The 16219-nt window shown below is 39.3% G+C and overlaps 1 long non-coding RNA gene across 2 annotated transcripts in view; it reads left to right on the forward strand.

Annotated features, from left to right (window-relative positions):
* The window catches only part of LOC120363007 (uncharacterized), a 57954-nt gene extending 43095 nt beyond the window's left edge, over window positions 1–14859 (forward strand). For both annotated transcript variants that reach the window (XR_012513632.1, XR_012513633.1), the window contains exon 3: window positions 14030–14859. This is a non-coding gene — a long non-coding RNA (uncharacterized LOC120363007). The remainder of the gene's footprint in view (window positions 1–14029) is intronic.
* Window positions 14860–16219: the final 1360 nt, after the last annotated feature.

A 16219-nucleotide genomic window follows, 5' to 3' on the forward strand; every position in this document is an offset into this window, starting at 1 on the left:
TCTGTTTTAACTGCTGTTGCTTTAAAATTTGTTTTGTCTGATCTAAGAACAATTATCCCTGCTCAGTTTGGTGTCCTTTTGTATGAAATGCCTTTTTCCAGCCTTTTACTTTAAGTTTCTGTGAGTCCTCATGTGTCAGGCAAGACTCCTGAAGGCAGCAGATGGTTGGTTGGTGAGTTCTTACCCATTTTGCAGTTCCGCATCTTTTAAGTGGAGCATTTGGGCCATTTACATTCGATGTTAGTATTGAAATGTGAGGTATCATTGCAGTCATCATGCTCTTTGTTGCCTGCATAGTCTGTGTTGTTTTGTTTTCGCTTTTTACCTTGTAATTTTGTTTTATTGGTTTTGTGTGATTTATGCGTTAAAGAGATTCTGTTTGCGTGTGATTCCAGGATTTTGTTTCAAGATTTAGAGCTCCTTTTATAGCGGTTCTTGTAGTGGTGGTTTGGTAATGGTCAATTCTGTCAGTGTGTGTTTGTCTGAAAATGACTGTATCTTTCCTTCTTAAATAATGCTTAGTTTCACTGGATGCAAAATTCTTGGCCGCTAACTGTTTTGTTTGAGGAGGCTGAAGATAGGACACCAATCCCTTCTAGCTTGTAGGGTTTATGCAGGTAAATCTGCTTTTAATCGGGTGACTTTGGTTTTACAGGTTACCTGGTGCTTCTGTCTCACAGCTCTTAAGAGTCTTTCTTTCCTCTTAACTTTGGATAATTTGATGGCAATATGCCTAGGCAAAGACCTTTCTGTGATGAATTTCCCATGTCTTCTTCATGCTTCTTGTATTTACATGCCTAGGTCTCTATCTGGGCCAGGGAAGTTTTCCTCAGTTATTTCCCTAAATATGCTTTCCAAACTTTTAGAATTTTCTTCTTTCTCAGGAATACCAATTATTCTTAGGTTTAGTCATTTAACATAATCCCATAATTTGTGGAGGCTTTGTTCATAATTTCTTATTCTTTTTTCTTTGTCTTTGTTGGGTTGGGTTAATTCAAAGTCCTTATCTTTGAGCTCTGAATTTCTCTCTTCCACTTGTTCAATTCTATGGCTGAGACTTTCCAGAGCATTTTACATTTCTAAAAGTATGAACAAATTTTCCTGAATTTTGGATTTTTTTTTTTCCTTGAAGCTGTCTGTTTCCTTTAATATTTCTCCATTCACTTCTAGTATCATTTTTTGGATTTTTTTCCCCACCCCCACAGGGCTTTGCCTTTCTCTGGACCCTCCCTGAGTAGCTTAACTAACCTCCTGAATTCTTTTTCAGGGGAATCAGGGATGTCTTCCTGGGTTGAATCCATTGCTGGTGAACTAGTGTGATTTTTGTGGGGTGTTGACACGCCTTGTTTTGCCATATTACCAGGGTTGGTTTTCTGGTTCTTTCTCATTGGGCTAGGCTGTGTTAGAGGCAAAGTCTAGGGCTGAAGGCTGTTCTGATATTTTTTGTCCCATGGGGTGTTCCCGTGGTGTAGTGTTCTCCCTGTTCTCCTGTGGATGTGGCTTCCTGTGAGCTGACTGCAGTGATTGTTGTCTCTTCTGGATCCAGCCACCCAGTGAGTCTATCTGGTTCTGGGCTGGTACTGGGGATCGTTTGCACAGAGTCCTGTGATGTGAACCATCTATGGATCTCTCAGTTGTGGATACCAGTGCCTGTTCCGGAGGAGGTGGTGTAGGGTGCAGCAAACCCATGAGGGTTCTTAACTTTGTTGATTGAGAGGTCTATGTTTGTGCTGATTGGCCTCCTGCCAGGAGGTGGCACATCCCAGAAAGCATCAGCTGTGGTATTGTGGAGAGAAACCATTGGTGGGTTTCTCTCCCAAGATTATATGCCCTTTGTCTTTCCCTACCAGGGTAGGTAGGGAAGGACCGTCATGTAGGGCAGGGCCAGGTGTGTGTGAGTTCAGACTCTCCTTGGGCAGGTCTTGCTGTGGTTGCTGTGGTGGGTGGGGATGAGACTCCCAGGTCACTGGCATTGTGTACCTAGGATTATGGCTGCCTCTGCTGGATCTTGCAGGTTGTCAGGGAAGTGGGGGAAAGCTGGCAGTCACAGGCCTCACCCAGCTCCCAGGAAACCTGAAGGGCCAGTCTCACTCCCACGATGCCCCCTGCAGCATCCCTGAGTCTGTTTCCAGGTGAATGATGAATCAGGCTCGGAAGCTTGCCAGAGGGTTTCCTTCTTTCAGCTTCAGCTTCTCCATTGGGGACGTTTTCCACTTCCACAGCTGGGTCTCTCATAGTATTTGGGGTGTCTCTGGGGTCCTGAGGAAAGAGTCTGTTTCCTTCAGAGGGTCTGTCAGTCATCTCAGTATTGCTGGTTTGTTCTTGGAGTCAATCTGGAGCAAAAATTCACAGTGGAAGCCTCCACATGCTGCTCTGACTGGAGCTGCCACCTACTCCTGCCTCTCGTCTGCCTTGATCCATAAGTAGATTCCTAATTATGGAATTTGTGATTATTTTAAGTTATTTAAGGCAATTGTGTTCAGATCTTATTTTGCCACTAAAACTGCCTTGGAAATACGTTCTCTGCCACTCATGCTAACAGTGGTTATAGTGACACAATGGCATAACAGTTTCTCCAGAAATAATTCAGAATTCTCGGACAGTTTTTATTTGTGTCATTCTTTGGTTTATTTGGACAGATTCCGTTTTCCCGTGAATTACATTTGACCTTGTACAGAAATGTAACCAAATAATTGGAAAGTAATTTTCTATTCATTATACTAGTTATTTAATCTCTTAAATGATTATATAAAATAAATTTCTTCAGAGCATAAGAAATAGTGCCTATAAAAATGCCTTTAAGAACTTGAAAAAAAATGTTTTCCAGAGGAGTTTTGGTTGTCTGCTTTAGCTTGGTTTGTTTTTACTAAGCTCATCGGTAATTTCTGTCCAACACCCAGCATGACGGAGTCTAGTTGAGTTGGACAGGGTTTGTGTACTGAGTCTGAAGGTTAAAATCAAAAATACATGTTGACTTCCATCTCAGAGGAGGTTATATGAACCACAAAGTTGTATGTTTTTCATGGCGTATAATATGCTTGTCCCAAGTGTGGGTATTCTTTCTACCAAAAGCACTACATTAAAAAGGATCATTTCTATATCCCATGCCAAACATGCCTCCCTGTGAATTTTAGATGACTCATTTCCCACAAGGGAGGTGGCTATGGAGGCCAGCTTTGTTGTTTTTAGTTTCATGGGATTTTCTTCCAGGAACTGGAATGTAAAGAGTATGGCCATGATGCAAACTTAAATGACGATAAGTCCCAGGCTTGCTTTGAGGAGTTACCACTGATATGCATATGCACACACCCACGTGCAACAAAAACTTCAGAGGCCGAATGACAGCACCAGCAGCTTTATGTATGACCCTGATTGGAGGCACTGCACAGGTGTGAGAACTGGGGATATTGTTTGGATGTTTTGTCTTTTCTGACTCTCATGATGACACGTGATTCACCCAGTGTTGGAGGTGGGGTCTGGCGGGAGGTGTTTGTGTTATGGGAGCAGATCTCTCATGAATGACTTGATGCCCTCCCCAGGGAAATGAGTGATTTATTGCTCTATTAGTTTAGCTGGTTAAGAGTCTGGGACCTCCCTCTTCTCTTGCAATGTGAAACACCAGCTTCCCCTTTGCCTTCCACCACGAGTAAAAGCTCCCAGAGGTCTGACCACTAGTTGAGCAGGTGGTGGTGCCATGCTTGTATTGCCCGCAGAACTGTGAGCCAAAGAAACCTCTTTTCTGAATAAGTTACCCAGTCTCAGATATTCCTTTACAGCAATACAAAATGGACTAACACAACTGGGAAGTCCCATCCTTGGGAAGAGCTGTCCCTAATCTTTTTGACAACAGAGACTGGTTTCCGTCTTGGGCAGCTTTACCCCAAAAAACCAGTTGGGATGGTTTTTGGATGAAACTGATCCACTTCAGATCATCAGGCAATAGTTAGATTCTCATATGGAGTGCACAAGCTAGATCCCTCACATGTGCAGTTGACGACAGAGTTTACGCTCCTGTCAGAATCTAATGCTGGCTGATGTAACAGGAGGCAGGTCTCAGGTGGTAATGCTCACTTGCCTGCCACTGACCTCCTGCTGTACAGCCCAGTTCCTAGCAGGCAGCAGACCAGTCTCAGTCCATGGCCTGGGGAGTTAGGAACCCCTGCTCAGGAAGGTCAGAGCCAAAGACAATTGTAGTGCCAGCAAAGAATTCTACCAGGTGCATCAGGAGATGGCTTAACACCTTTGGAATCCAGGGTCCTCTGGTAGAAGGACATTCTACCGAACCTGCAGGCCAACGTTTCTGTGCATGTAAGGGGCTTATTTTAGGTATCCCAGGGGTTGTGGTCCTCCACTTATGAACCCCAAATATGTCTGGGGTAACATATGGAAGGAGAGGGAAGATTGTTGGGCGTGGAGAATTGCCTCTGAGATGCTACAGAAGAGGCAAGAGAGTCACCCCTGTGTAACACATAAAAATTACGATAAAGAATTGAATTTTGATCTTTTTCATGGACTGGTAATCTACACGACACATACTAAGAATGTAAAATATTTGAGTAAATTAATTAGTAAATACTGTATTAACATAATGTAAGAGATGAGGAGACTACTAACATTAATGATAATTTCAGGCGTTAAAAAGCAAGTATGTACGTATTTTATTCTGAGGGTCTAAAAATACATTATGTCCAGCTAATAATGTAAAAAATTTTCCAGTTCTACCTAATTTTGATGGAGGACAATAATGACTTTTTTTTTTCCAAAATTGAGGCATTAAATGTGTTCCAGAAATACGGACTTTGTCTTAATATTTTACCAATGATATAATCGTTTGGGCTACCTAATGAAAGACTATGATGCTTTTTTTTTTTTTTTTTTTTAGATGTTTACATAATAGAAGGGAGTCTAGCTTTTAGACAGGGCAAAATTGTCCATGAATATTTTGTAAGACTCCTAGAATGAGTGGAAGATTTTAACCTCTAAGGTCCTTTTGTAATTCTAAAATTCTATGATATTGAAGTGGGATTTAAAAGTTGAGTGAAAAGCTGTTCATGTACAGGGAGAGTTCGATGCTCTCCAGAGGCACATCCAGGCGCAGCACATATGATTTGGGTGGATTAAAGTTCTGTTGAATCAACCTGAGGGAAGCAACACTAGTAAGGGTTGAAGTTTTCTCAAAAGAATTCAATCGATATTGATTTAGTTCAAGCACCGTAAAATTTAAGTTGTAAAAACTGAGTCAATTTCTATTAATTTGATGTCATAACTTTTACTGAGCATTCTAAATTTTCTATCTTTTTAAAAGAAAACCTGGGCTCTTTCCATGTCAGAAAATAGTTTAAGCAAAAAGATTGAGCTCTGAGTGTTTATATGAAAATATTCATGCACTTGTTGTCTAGCCGGCACTCAGGAAATGTTAGCTGTATTGTACTGAGGCACAAACATGTATTTGACAAGAGTTTGCTTTCCTTCAGTCACTGCAGGAGTATTTGTTTTGTTTATTTCTCTACCCTGGAAACCTGGTACTCAACAAGTATTAAACGGAAAATCGGCAATTGTGCTGTGGTAAAATAATAATAATAGAGTAAAATACTATTCTAATCATATTCTACTTTCCCCACCAAATTTCCCATAATAATCATACATTTCAGTAATAGCTCACTTTACTTTAGCAAATATGTTCATATTCATGACAGCATCTGGTCGCACCTATATAGGTAGATAAGTATTCTCATTCTCATCTTATGAATGGCGGAAAAACAGAGGTTCAGGGAGATTAAATAATCCCATTAGTGACTAGGATACACATCCCTACTTCAAGATTCCCTGCTGAGGACATTTCTAATAAACATGAGGGTTTATGCCAGCTTCAGAGTACAGATCAAGAAAAGAGAAAGGCTGAACAATTTCTTCTCCATTTGATGACATTTTGCTTGCTTTTGCTTTGACTTTGTGTCTTCTATAAACCTGCAGTGTAATCTCTATTTCTTCAGTACCTACTTGCAATCATTGTTACATTTTTATGTTATTTGTGAATAAAAATGGTAAGAACGATTTCTTTCACTCCAGTAAGACTATCCAACTTTCTAAATGTAAGATATTTCCAAAGACACTTGTTCATGATGGATCTAGGGCAGGGGGAGGAGAGTCAAGAAAGCGATTGTTCCTATAGTAGTAAAATGTTCCAACGAATGGAAAGACATCGTTGTCTACGTGGTTTTTGAAATTTCCTTTAAGAAGCTTGCTTCAGTGGTTAGCTGTGCAGTGAAAAATTCTTCCCCACGTATAAACAGATTTTCTCTCAGTCTGTGTGAAGCCTATTACATCACATATTTCTGGTCTGTATGGAAACGAAGGACATCTGCTTCTTTGCTTCTTGAGTAGTACTTAGAACATTAAAAAATTGCATTCTCCTCACTCGTCTTTCCTCCGACCTCTTCCGAAGAATTGCACTTAAACTTGAAGAGAGTAGTCATTACCTAGGCCACTGAAATTAAAGATATTAGGAAGATTAAGCTCTTCTCTTGCTTTTGTAGTAATTGTTTTAAGTACTTTGTTTTTTTTAGGAAGAATTTTTTAAGGTCTAAAATAGCAAGTATATGACCATTTATTAACCTCTTATTCAACCAGGTGATTTGGAACAAAGAGAACAATGGACACCATTCTTCCTCCAGAATAGTTTATGATCTAATTTGGCAGGGCACAATAAACAAGTGTGGTACAGTGAGAGAGTCATTTCATGGTAATACATATTTGTGTGAGAACGTGGCAGGTCCGGGACTGTTTCTTGATCTTATCTAAGTGAGACCTCTCTCAATTCTGCAAGAATAGTATTGTCATCTAGGGAACACTGTGAGGAAAAGGTGTATCTAGGGAGGGATTTTAACGGAGGCATATGATTTAGGAATTAGAGGATTTTTCCATGAACATCAAAAGGTGTCACCAAAGGCAAAGACGTATGAATGAGCAAGCTGTATTCAGAGTGTAGGGAAGTGGGCCACATAAGCTGGAGTCGAAGGTCCAATTTGAGAACAAGATGAACTCAGCTAGCTTATGTTAGATTATAGGGGGCCTTTGAGATTCCTTTGCCCCTGTGGTACTGTCCTATTGCTAAATGCACACTAATTTTCAGATTTTAATGTTCCCTGTAACTCACTTTTTTGTACCTGATTTTTCAGATATTTATCGATCAATAACATGTCTGAATTATGTGCCAAATCAGTGTTTGGTTTCTATCTTTTCTATAAAAATTGTGCTTTACCTTTGAAAACAAGTCTTTTTTGCTCTGCATTGATCCCTATTTTATTTATTTATTAATTTTATTGTACTTTAAGTTCTGGGATACACGTACAGATCTTGCAGGATTGTTGTAAAGGTGCACACGTGCCATGGTGGTTTGCTGCCCCCATCCCCCCATCACCCACATCTGGCATTTCTCCCAATGTTATGCCTACCCAGCCTCCCCACTCCCTGCTGTCCCTCCCCTAACTCTGCACCCCCCAACAGAACCCAGTGTGTGATGTTCCCCTCCTGTGCCCATGTGTGCTTATTGTTCATCACTCACCTGTGAGTGAGAACATGGGGTGTTTGGTTTTCTGTTCTTGTGTCAGTTTGCTGAGAATGATGGTTTCCAGATTCATCCATGAACATATGTGTGCATGGGTATTTATAATAGAATGATTTATAATCCTTTGGGCATATACTCAATAATGGGATTGCTGGGTCAAAATGAATTTCGATTTCTAGATCCTTAAGGAATCGCCATACTGTTTTCTACAATGGTTGAACGAATTTACACTCCCACCAACAGTGTAAAAGTGTTCCTATTTCTCCACATCCTCTCCAGGATCTGTTGTCTCCAGATTTTTTAATGATCACCATTCTAACTGGCCTGAAATGGTATCTCAGTGTAGTTTTGATTTGCATTTCTCTAATGACCAGAGATGATAAGCATTTTTTCAGGTATTTACTAGTCTCATCTATGTCTTCTTTTGAAAGGTGTCTGTTTATATCCTTTGTCCACTTTTGAATAGGTTCGTTTTTTCTTGTAAACCTGTTTTAGTTCTTTGTAGATTCTGGATAGCAGTCCTTTGTCAGATGGGTAGGTTGCAAAATTCCTTTCCCATTCTGTTGGTTGCCAGTTCACCCTAGTGATTGTTTCTTTTGCTATGCAGAAACGCTTCAGTTTAATTAGATCCCATTTGTCTATTTTGGCTTTTGTTGCCAGTACTTCTGATGTCTTAGTCATGAAGTCCTTGCCTGTGCCTATGTCCTGAGTGGCTTTGCTTAGGCTTTCTTCTAGGGTTTTTATGATGTTAGGTCTTATGTTTAAATCTTTAATCTAACTGGAGTTAATTTTTGTATTAGGTGTAAGGAAGGGGTCCAGTTTCATTTTTCTGCACATGGCTAGCCAGTTTTCCCAACACCATTAAACATGGAATCCTTTCCCCATTGCTTGTTTTTGTCAAGTTTGTCAAAGATTAGATGGTTGTAGATGTGTGGCATTACTTCTGAGGTCTTGGTTCTGTTCCATTGCTCTATATCTCATTTTTGGTACCAGTACCATGCTGTTTTGATTACTGTAGCTTTGAGAATGGTTTGAAGTCAGGTAGCGTGATGCTTCCAGCTTTGTTTATTTTGCTTATGATTGTCGTTTTATGGGCTCTTTTTTTTGGTTATATATGAAGTTTAAAGTGTTTTTTTTTTTTTTTTTTTTCCTAGTTCTGTGAAGAAGGTCAGTGGTAGATTGATGGGGATAGCACTGAATCTATAAATTACTTTGGAAAGCAGGGCCATTTTAACCATACCGATTTTTCCTGACCATAAGCATGGAATGTTTTTCCATCTGTTTGTGTCCTCCCTTATTTCCTTGAGTAGTGGTTTGTAATCCTCCTTGAAGAGGTCCTTCACAGCCTTTGCTAGTTGTATTCCTAGGCATTTTATTTTCTTTGTGGCAATCGTAAATGGGAATTTACTCATTATTTGGCTCTCTGTCTTTTACTGGTGTATAGGAATGCTTGTGATTTTTGCACATCGATTTTGTATTGTGAGACTTTGCTGAAGTTGCTTAGCAGCTTAAGGAGATTTTGGGCCGAGACAATGGGATCTTCTAAATATACAATCATGTCATCTGCAAATAGAGACAATTTAACTTCTTTTTTTCCTAATCGAATACCCTTTATGACGTTTTCTTGCCTGATTGCTCTAGCTAGAACTTCCAATACTATGTTGAATAGAAAGGGTGAGATAGAGCACCTTTGTCTAGTGCCAGTTTTCAAAGGGAATGCTTCCAGTTTTTGCTCATTAAGTTAGATGTTGGCTGTGGGTTTGTCATAAATAGCTTTTTTTAATTTTGAAATGTGTTCCATTGATACCTAGTTTATTGAGAGTTTTTTTTTTAATTTTTTTTTATTTTTTTATTTTTATTTATTTATTTTTTTTTTTAGCATCAAGGGCTGTAGAAGTTTGTTGAAGGCCTTCTCTGCATCCTTTGAGATGATGTGTTTTTTTTTTCTTTGTTTATGTGATGGATTACATTTATAGATTTATGTATGCTGAACCAGGCTTGCATCCCCGCGGTGAAGCCTACTTGATTGTGATGGATAAGCGTCTTGATGTGCTGTTGGATTCAGTTTGCCAGTATTTTATTGAAGATTTTTGCATCAATGTTCATCATGGCTATTGGCCTGAATTTTTTTCTTTTAGTTGTATGTCTGCCAGGTTTTGTCTGAGGATGATGATGGTCTCGTAAAATATGTTAGGGAGTATTCCTTCTTTTTGTATTGTTTCGAAGCGTTTTAGAAGGAGTGATATGAACTCCTCTTTGTACATCTGGTAGAATTCTGCTGTAAATCCATCTGGGCCTGGAATATCTTGGTTGGTAGGCTATTAATTACTGCCTCAACGTCAGTCCTTATTGTTGGTCTATTAAGGGATTAACTCCTTCTTGATTTAGTCTTGGGAAGGTGTAAGTGTCCAGGAGTTTATCCATTTCTTCCAGATTTACTGGTTTATATGCATAGAGTTGTTTGTAGTAATCTCTGATGGTAGTTTGTATTTCTTTGGAATTGGTGGTGATACCCTTTTTATCATTTTGTATTGCATCCATTTGAGTCTTCTCTCTTTTCTATGTCATTAGTATGGCTATCTTGTCTATTTTGTTGACCTTTTCAAAAAACCAGCTGCTTGATTTACCGATTTCTTGAAGAGTTTTTCTTTGCCTCTATCTCCACTTCTGCTCTCATCTTAGTTACTTCCTGTCTTCTGCTAGGTTTTGAACTTTTTTTGATCTTGCATCTCTAGCTCTTTCCATTTTGATGATAGGGTGACGATTTTACATCTTTCCTCACTTCCAATGTGGGCATTTATTGCTATAATTTTTCTCGTAGTCACTGCTTTAAATGTGTCTCAGAAATTTTGGTATGTCGTGTCTTTGTTCTCATTGGTTTCGAAGAACATCTTTATTTCTGCCTTCATTTCATTGTTTATCCTGTTGCTGTTCTGGAGCAAATTGTCCCGGTTCCACGTACTCGTGTCGTTTTGAGTGACTTTCTTAATCCTGAGTTCTAATTTGATTTCACAGTGTTCTGAGAGATTGTTAGGATTTTCGTTCTTTTGCATTTGCTGAGGAGCGACTTACTTCCAATTATGTGGTCAGTTTTAGACTAGGTATCATGCAGTGCTGAGAGGAATATATATTCTGTGGATTTGGGGTGGAGATTTCTGTAGATGTCTGTTAGGTCCACTTGGTCCAGATCTGCGTTCAAGTCCCGGATATCCTTGTTGATTTTCTGTCTTGTTGATCTGTCAAATAGTGACAGTGGAATGTTAGTCTCCCACTATTATTGTTTGGGAGTCTAAGTCTCTCTGTGGGTCTTTGAAAACACCGCATGTTCTCACGCATAGGCGGGTGTTGAACAGTGAGAACACATGGACACAGGGAGGGGAGCACTACGCACTGGGGTCTGTCGGGGAGAAACAGGGGAGGGACAGCAGGCGGTGGGTAGTTGGGGAGAGATAGCATGGGGAGAAATGCCAGATACAGGTGAAGGGGAAGAAGGCAGCAAATCACACTGCCATATTGTAGCTATGCAACAATCTTGCATGTTCTTCACATGTACCCCAAAACCTAAAATGCAATTTAAAAAAAGGGAGTATTCCTTCTTTTTGTATTGTTTCAAAGAGTTTTAGAAGGAGTGATATGCTTTACGTATCTGGGTGCTTCTGTATTGGGTGCATACATATTTAGGATACTTAGCTCTTCTTGCATTGATCCTTTTACCGTTATGTAAAAGACCTTGTCTCTTTTGATCTTTGTTGGTTGAAAGTCCATTTTATCAGACCAGGATTGCAACCCCTGCTTCTTTTTGCTCTCCATTTGCTTGGTAAATCTTCTTCCATCCCTTTATTTTGAGTCCATGTGTGTATTTGCACATGAGATGGGTCTCCTGAATACAGAACAACAAAGGATCTTGACTTTTTATCCAGTTTGTCTGTGTCTTTCAATGGGTGCATTTAGACCATTTATATGTAACATTAATATTGATACGTGCCAATTTTATCCTGCCATTTTGTCACTGGTTGGTGGTTTTGCCCGTTAGTCGATGCAGTTTATTCGTTATGTCCTCGGTCTTTACCTTTTGATACGTTTTTGTAGTGGCTGGTAGTGGTTGTTCCTTTCCGTGTTTAGTGCGTCTTTCAGGAACTCTTGTAAGGCAGGTCTGGTGGTGATAAAATCTCTCAGCAGTCGCTTGTCTGTAAAGGATTTTATTTCTCCTTCACTTATGAAGCTTAGTTTGACTGGATATGAAATTCTGTGTTGAAAGTTCTTTTCTTTAAGGGTGTTGAATATTGACCCCCACTCTCTTCCGGCCTGTAGGGTTTCTGCTGAGAGATCCACTGTAAGTCTAATGGGCTTCCGTTTGTTGATGACCCAACCTTTCTCTTTCTAGCTGCCCTTAACATTTTTTCTTTCATTTCAACCCCGGTCAGTCTGATGATTATGTGCCTTGGGGTTGCACTTTTTGAGAAATATCTTTGTGGTGTTCTCTGTATTTCCAGAATTTGAATGTCAGCTTGCCTTGCGAGGTTAGGGAAGTTCTCTTGGGTAATATTCTGAAGTGTGTTTTCCAGCTCGGATTCATTCTCCCTGTCACATTCAGGTACGTCGATCGTGCATAGATTTGGTTTCTTCACATAATCCCATAGGTCTTGTAGTCTTTATTCATTTTTGTTCACTCTTTTTTTTCCTCTAATGTGGCCTTCTCATTTTATTTCATAGAGTTGATCTTCAATTTCTGATATTCCTCCTTCCACTTAATTGATTAAACTACTAAAATTGGCGTGTGCTTTGTGAAGTTCTCCTGCTGTGTTTTTCAGCTCCATTAAGTCGTTTATGTTCTTCTCTAAGCTGGTTATTCTAGTCAGAATTTTGTCTAACCACATTTCAAGCTCAGCGCCTGGATTGTTGAGTAAATTTATCAATCGGAACTTTCATAAACCTACGGTTTTGAACTAATTTTATTACCTGAACTGGAAATTGACACACAAAATTGACAGTGCATGGAAAAGATGATAAGCAGTTTTCTAGAATTAAAATAGAACGTGATCTTTACTTAATCAAAGAATGCTCAACTCAAGGGGACAGAGATCACTCGTTTTGACTGCATGAGCTACGGGAGGTAGAGACAAATTTTTGAAAATACAGAGCTAAAACTGTCCGTGCTTTGAATGCTAGACAAGATTTTCAGAATACACAGCTAAAACGGTCCCCGCTTTAGCTCTGTATTTTGAAAAAGTTGTGTGCTCTTCAAAGAGAAAGCTACATTTGCTGTGACTTTGGCTTTGAGGGGAAATGGGATGATGAGTGAGAGGGTGGTCACTGAAACCAGCTCATTTCACACTGACCACTGAGGCCACATCTCTCAGGTGAGAAGGAAAGTGAGAATTTGAACCAGGCACATTCTCCTTAGAGACAATGAGCCAAAGACAGGTCCGATGGAATCTAATGTCTTTTCATGATGACATCAATCACATCAAGCTCTCGTTAAGCCATTGAAGTGTCACATTGGGTCTAGGGGAGGCGGTGCACACTGTGGAATTACACGTCCGAAGATTTGGATTTGATTTCCAGCCCTCTGCCAGTCAGTCTGCCAGGAACTTTCAAGCGACAAGCCTTAGAAGAGGCCATTTCTGTCTCTGATTCCAAATTCTTTCACAGGGATTTATGTGGGCCTTAAGGCCCACTAAAAAAAGATCCCTCTTCCGGCTTAGTGCCTACTTTCTTGATTTGATTTGTCAATCTGGACTGAATACAACTTTGGTTTTGGATTGACTCTATTACCTCTCCTAGAAATTAACACACAAAACTGACAGCTGATTGACAAGATGAGAAGCAGTTTTCCAGAATTCAAATTGAACTTAATCCTTTCTTAATAAAAGAATGCTCAATTCAAGGGGACAGAGATCACTAGTTTTGACTTCATGAGCTATGGCAGGTAGAGACAACTTTTTGAAAATTCACAGCTAAAACTGTCCGTACTTTGAATGCTAGACAAGTTTTTCAGAATACTGCTGTGTATTTTTAAAAGTGGCGTGCTCTTCAAAGAGAAAGCTACTTTTTCTGTGACTTTGGGTTCGAGGGGAAATGGCAGTCCTCTTCAGTCAGCAGGGACGACACCTGAGTCCTTTGCAGTCCTTTTGTCTGCCTCTGAGGGTGAAATGAGAGTGGTCACTGTCATCATGAGCCGTGTCTGAAAGAATTATTCACATTTCCTACGAGAATAGACGGCTGAAATAGAGAAAGGCGTGTGTTTTTTTGGAGCATGGACTGGTTCAAAGCCCACCTCAAAACACTAAGTATTTTGCTGAACACGAGAAGTGGTGTGTGCGGCCTGTGTTTGGGTGTTTTTTGTGTCACTGTGTGTGTGTGTGTGTGTGTGTGTGTGTGTGTGTGTGTGTCTGTCTGAGGGTCTGTGTGTCTGTGTTTCTGTCTCCATTCCTGAGCAGCAAATCTTTTTTCCTCTTTTAGCATGTTACTCAGAATTGTGGATGAAGCCCAGCACTCCTGAAAACACTATACATGTATGGTTGAAGGAAATTTTCTTGATGATGAGTGAGAGGGTGGTGACTGAAATCAGCTCATTTCCCATTGACCACTGAGGCCACATCTCTCAGGTGAGAAGCAAAGTGAGAATTTGAACCAGGCACATTCTCCTTAGAGACAATGAGCCAAAGACAGGTCCGATGGAATCCAATGTATCTTCATGTTGACATCCATCACTTCAAGCTCTCCTTAAGCCATTGAAGTGTCACATTGGGCCTGGGGGAGGCGGTGCACCCTGTGGAATTACACGTCCGAAGATTTGGATTTGATTTCAAGCCCTCTGCCAGTCAGTCTGCCAGGCCCTTTCAAGTGACAAGCCTTAGGCGAGTCCCTTTCTGTCTCTTTCCCGATTCCTTCACAGGGATTTATGTGGGCCTTAAGGCCTACTGGGAAAAGATACCTCTTCTGACTCAGTGCCTGCTTTCTTGATTTGACTTGTCAATCTGGAGTTGAATACACCTTTGATTTTGGATTGATTCTATTACCTCTCCTGGAAGTTAACACACAAAACTGACAGTTGATTGACAGGATGAGAAGCAGTTTTCCAGAATTCAAATAGAACTTAATCCTTTCTTACGAAAACAATGCTGAACTCAAGGGGACACAGATCACTCGTTTTGACTTCAAGAGCTATGGCATGTAGAGACAACTTTTTGAAAATACACAGCTAAAACTGTCCGTGCTTTGAATGCTAGACAAGTTGTTCAGAATACACAGGTAAAACGGTCCCCGAATTAAGTGATTTAGTATTTGTATTTTTGAAAATATCACAGCTTAGGGGTTTATTTGTATTATATTCAAAAAAACAACTAAGAGTCGTATTTGTATTTTTGAAAATAACACAACTTGGGGGTGAATTTGTATTATATTCAAAATAAAACTAAGAGTTGTATTTGTATTTTTGGAAATAACACAGCTTGCGGGTGTATGTGTATTATTTTCCAAGATACAGCTAATTGTTGTATTTGTATTTTGGACAATAACACAGCTTGGGGGTGTGTTTGTATTATTTTCAAGATAGAGCTAAGGTTTGTATTTGTATTTTTGAAAACAACAGAGCTTGGGTGTGTATTTGTATGATTTTCCAAGAGACAGCTAATGGTTGTATTTGTATTTTTGACAATAACACAGCTTGGGGGTGTATTTGTATTATTTTCCAAGATACAGCTAAGGGTTGTATTTGTATTTTTGACAATAACACAGTTTGGGGGTGTATTTATGTTATTTTCAAAGATACAGCTAAAGGTTCTATTTGTATTTTTGAAAATAACACAGCGTGGGGGTGTATTGTATTATTTTCCAAGATACATCTAAGGGTTGTATTTGTATTTTTGACAATAACACAGATTGTTGGTGTATTTGTATTATATTCAAAGATACAGCTAAGTGTTGCATTTGTATTTTTGACAATAACTCAGCTTGTGTGTGTTTTTGTGTTATTTTCAAATATACAGCTAAGAATTCTATTTGTATTTATGACAATATCACAGCTTGGGGGTGTATTTATATTATTTTCAAAGATACAGCTAAGGGTTGTATTTGTATTTTTGACAATAAAACAGCTTGGGGGTGTATTTGTATTATTTTCCAAGATAAAGCTAAGCGTTGTATTTGTATTTTTGACTATAACACAGCTTGGGGGTGTATTTATGTTATTTTCAAAGATACAGCTAAGAGTTCTATTTGTATTTTTGAAAATAACACAGCTTGGGGGTGTATTGTACTATTTTCCAAGATACAGCAAAGGGTTGTATTTGTATTTTTGAAAATAACACAGCTTGCAGGTGTATTTGTATTATATTCCAAGATACAGCTAAGGGTTGTATTTGTATTTTTGACAATAACACAGCTTGGGTGTGTATTGGTATTATATTCCAAGATACAGCTAAGCGTTGTATTTGTATTTTTGACAATGACACATCTTGGGTGTGTATCTATGTTATTTTCAAAGATACAGCTGAGGTTTCTATTTGTATTTTTGAAAATAACACAGCTTGTGGGTGTTTTGTATTATTTTCCAAGATACAGCTAAGGGTTGTATTTGTATTTTTGAAAATAACACAGCTTGGGGGTGTATTTGTATCATTTTCCAAGATACTGCTAAGGGTTGTATTT

Source organism: Saimiri boliviensis, chromosome 14, assembly GCF_048565385.1.
Source record: "Saimiri boliviensis isolate mSaiBol1 chromosome 14, mSaiBol1.pri, whole genome shotgun sequence".
Classification (NCBI taxonomy): Eukaryota; Metazoa; Chordata; class Mammalia; order Primates; family Cebidae; genus Saimiri; species Saimiri boliviensis.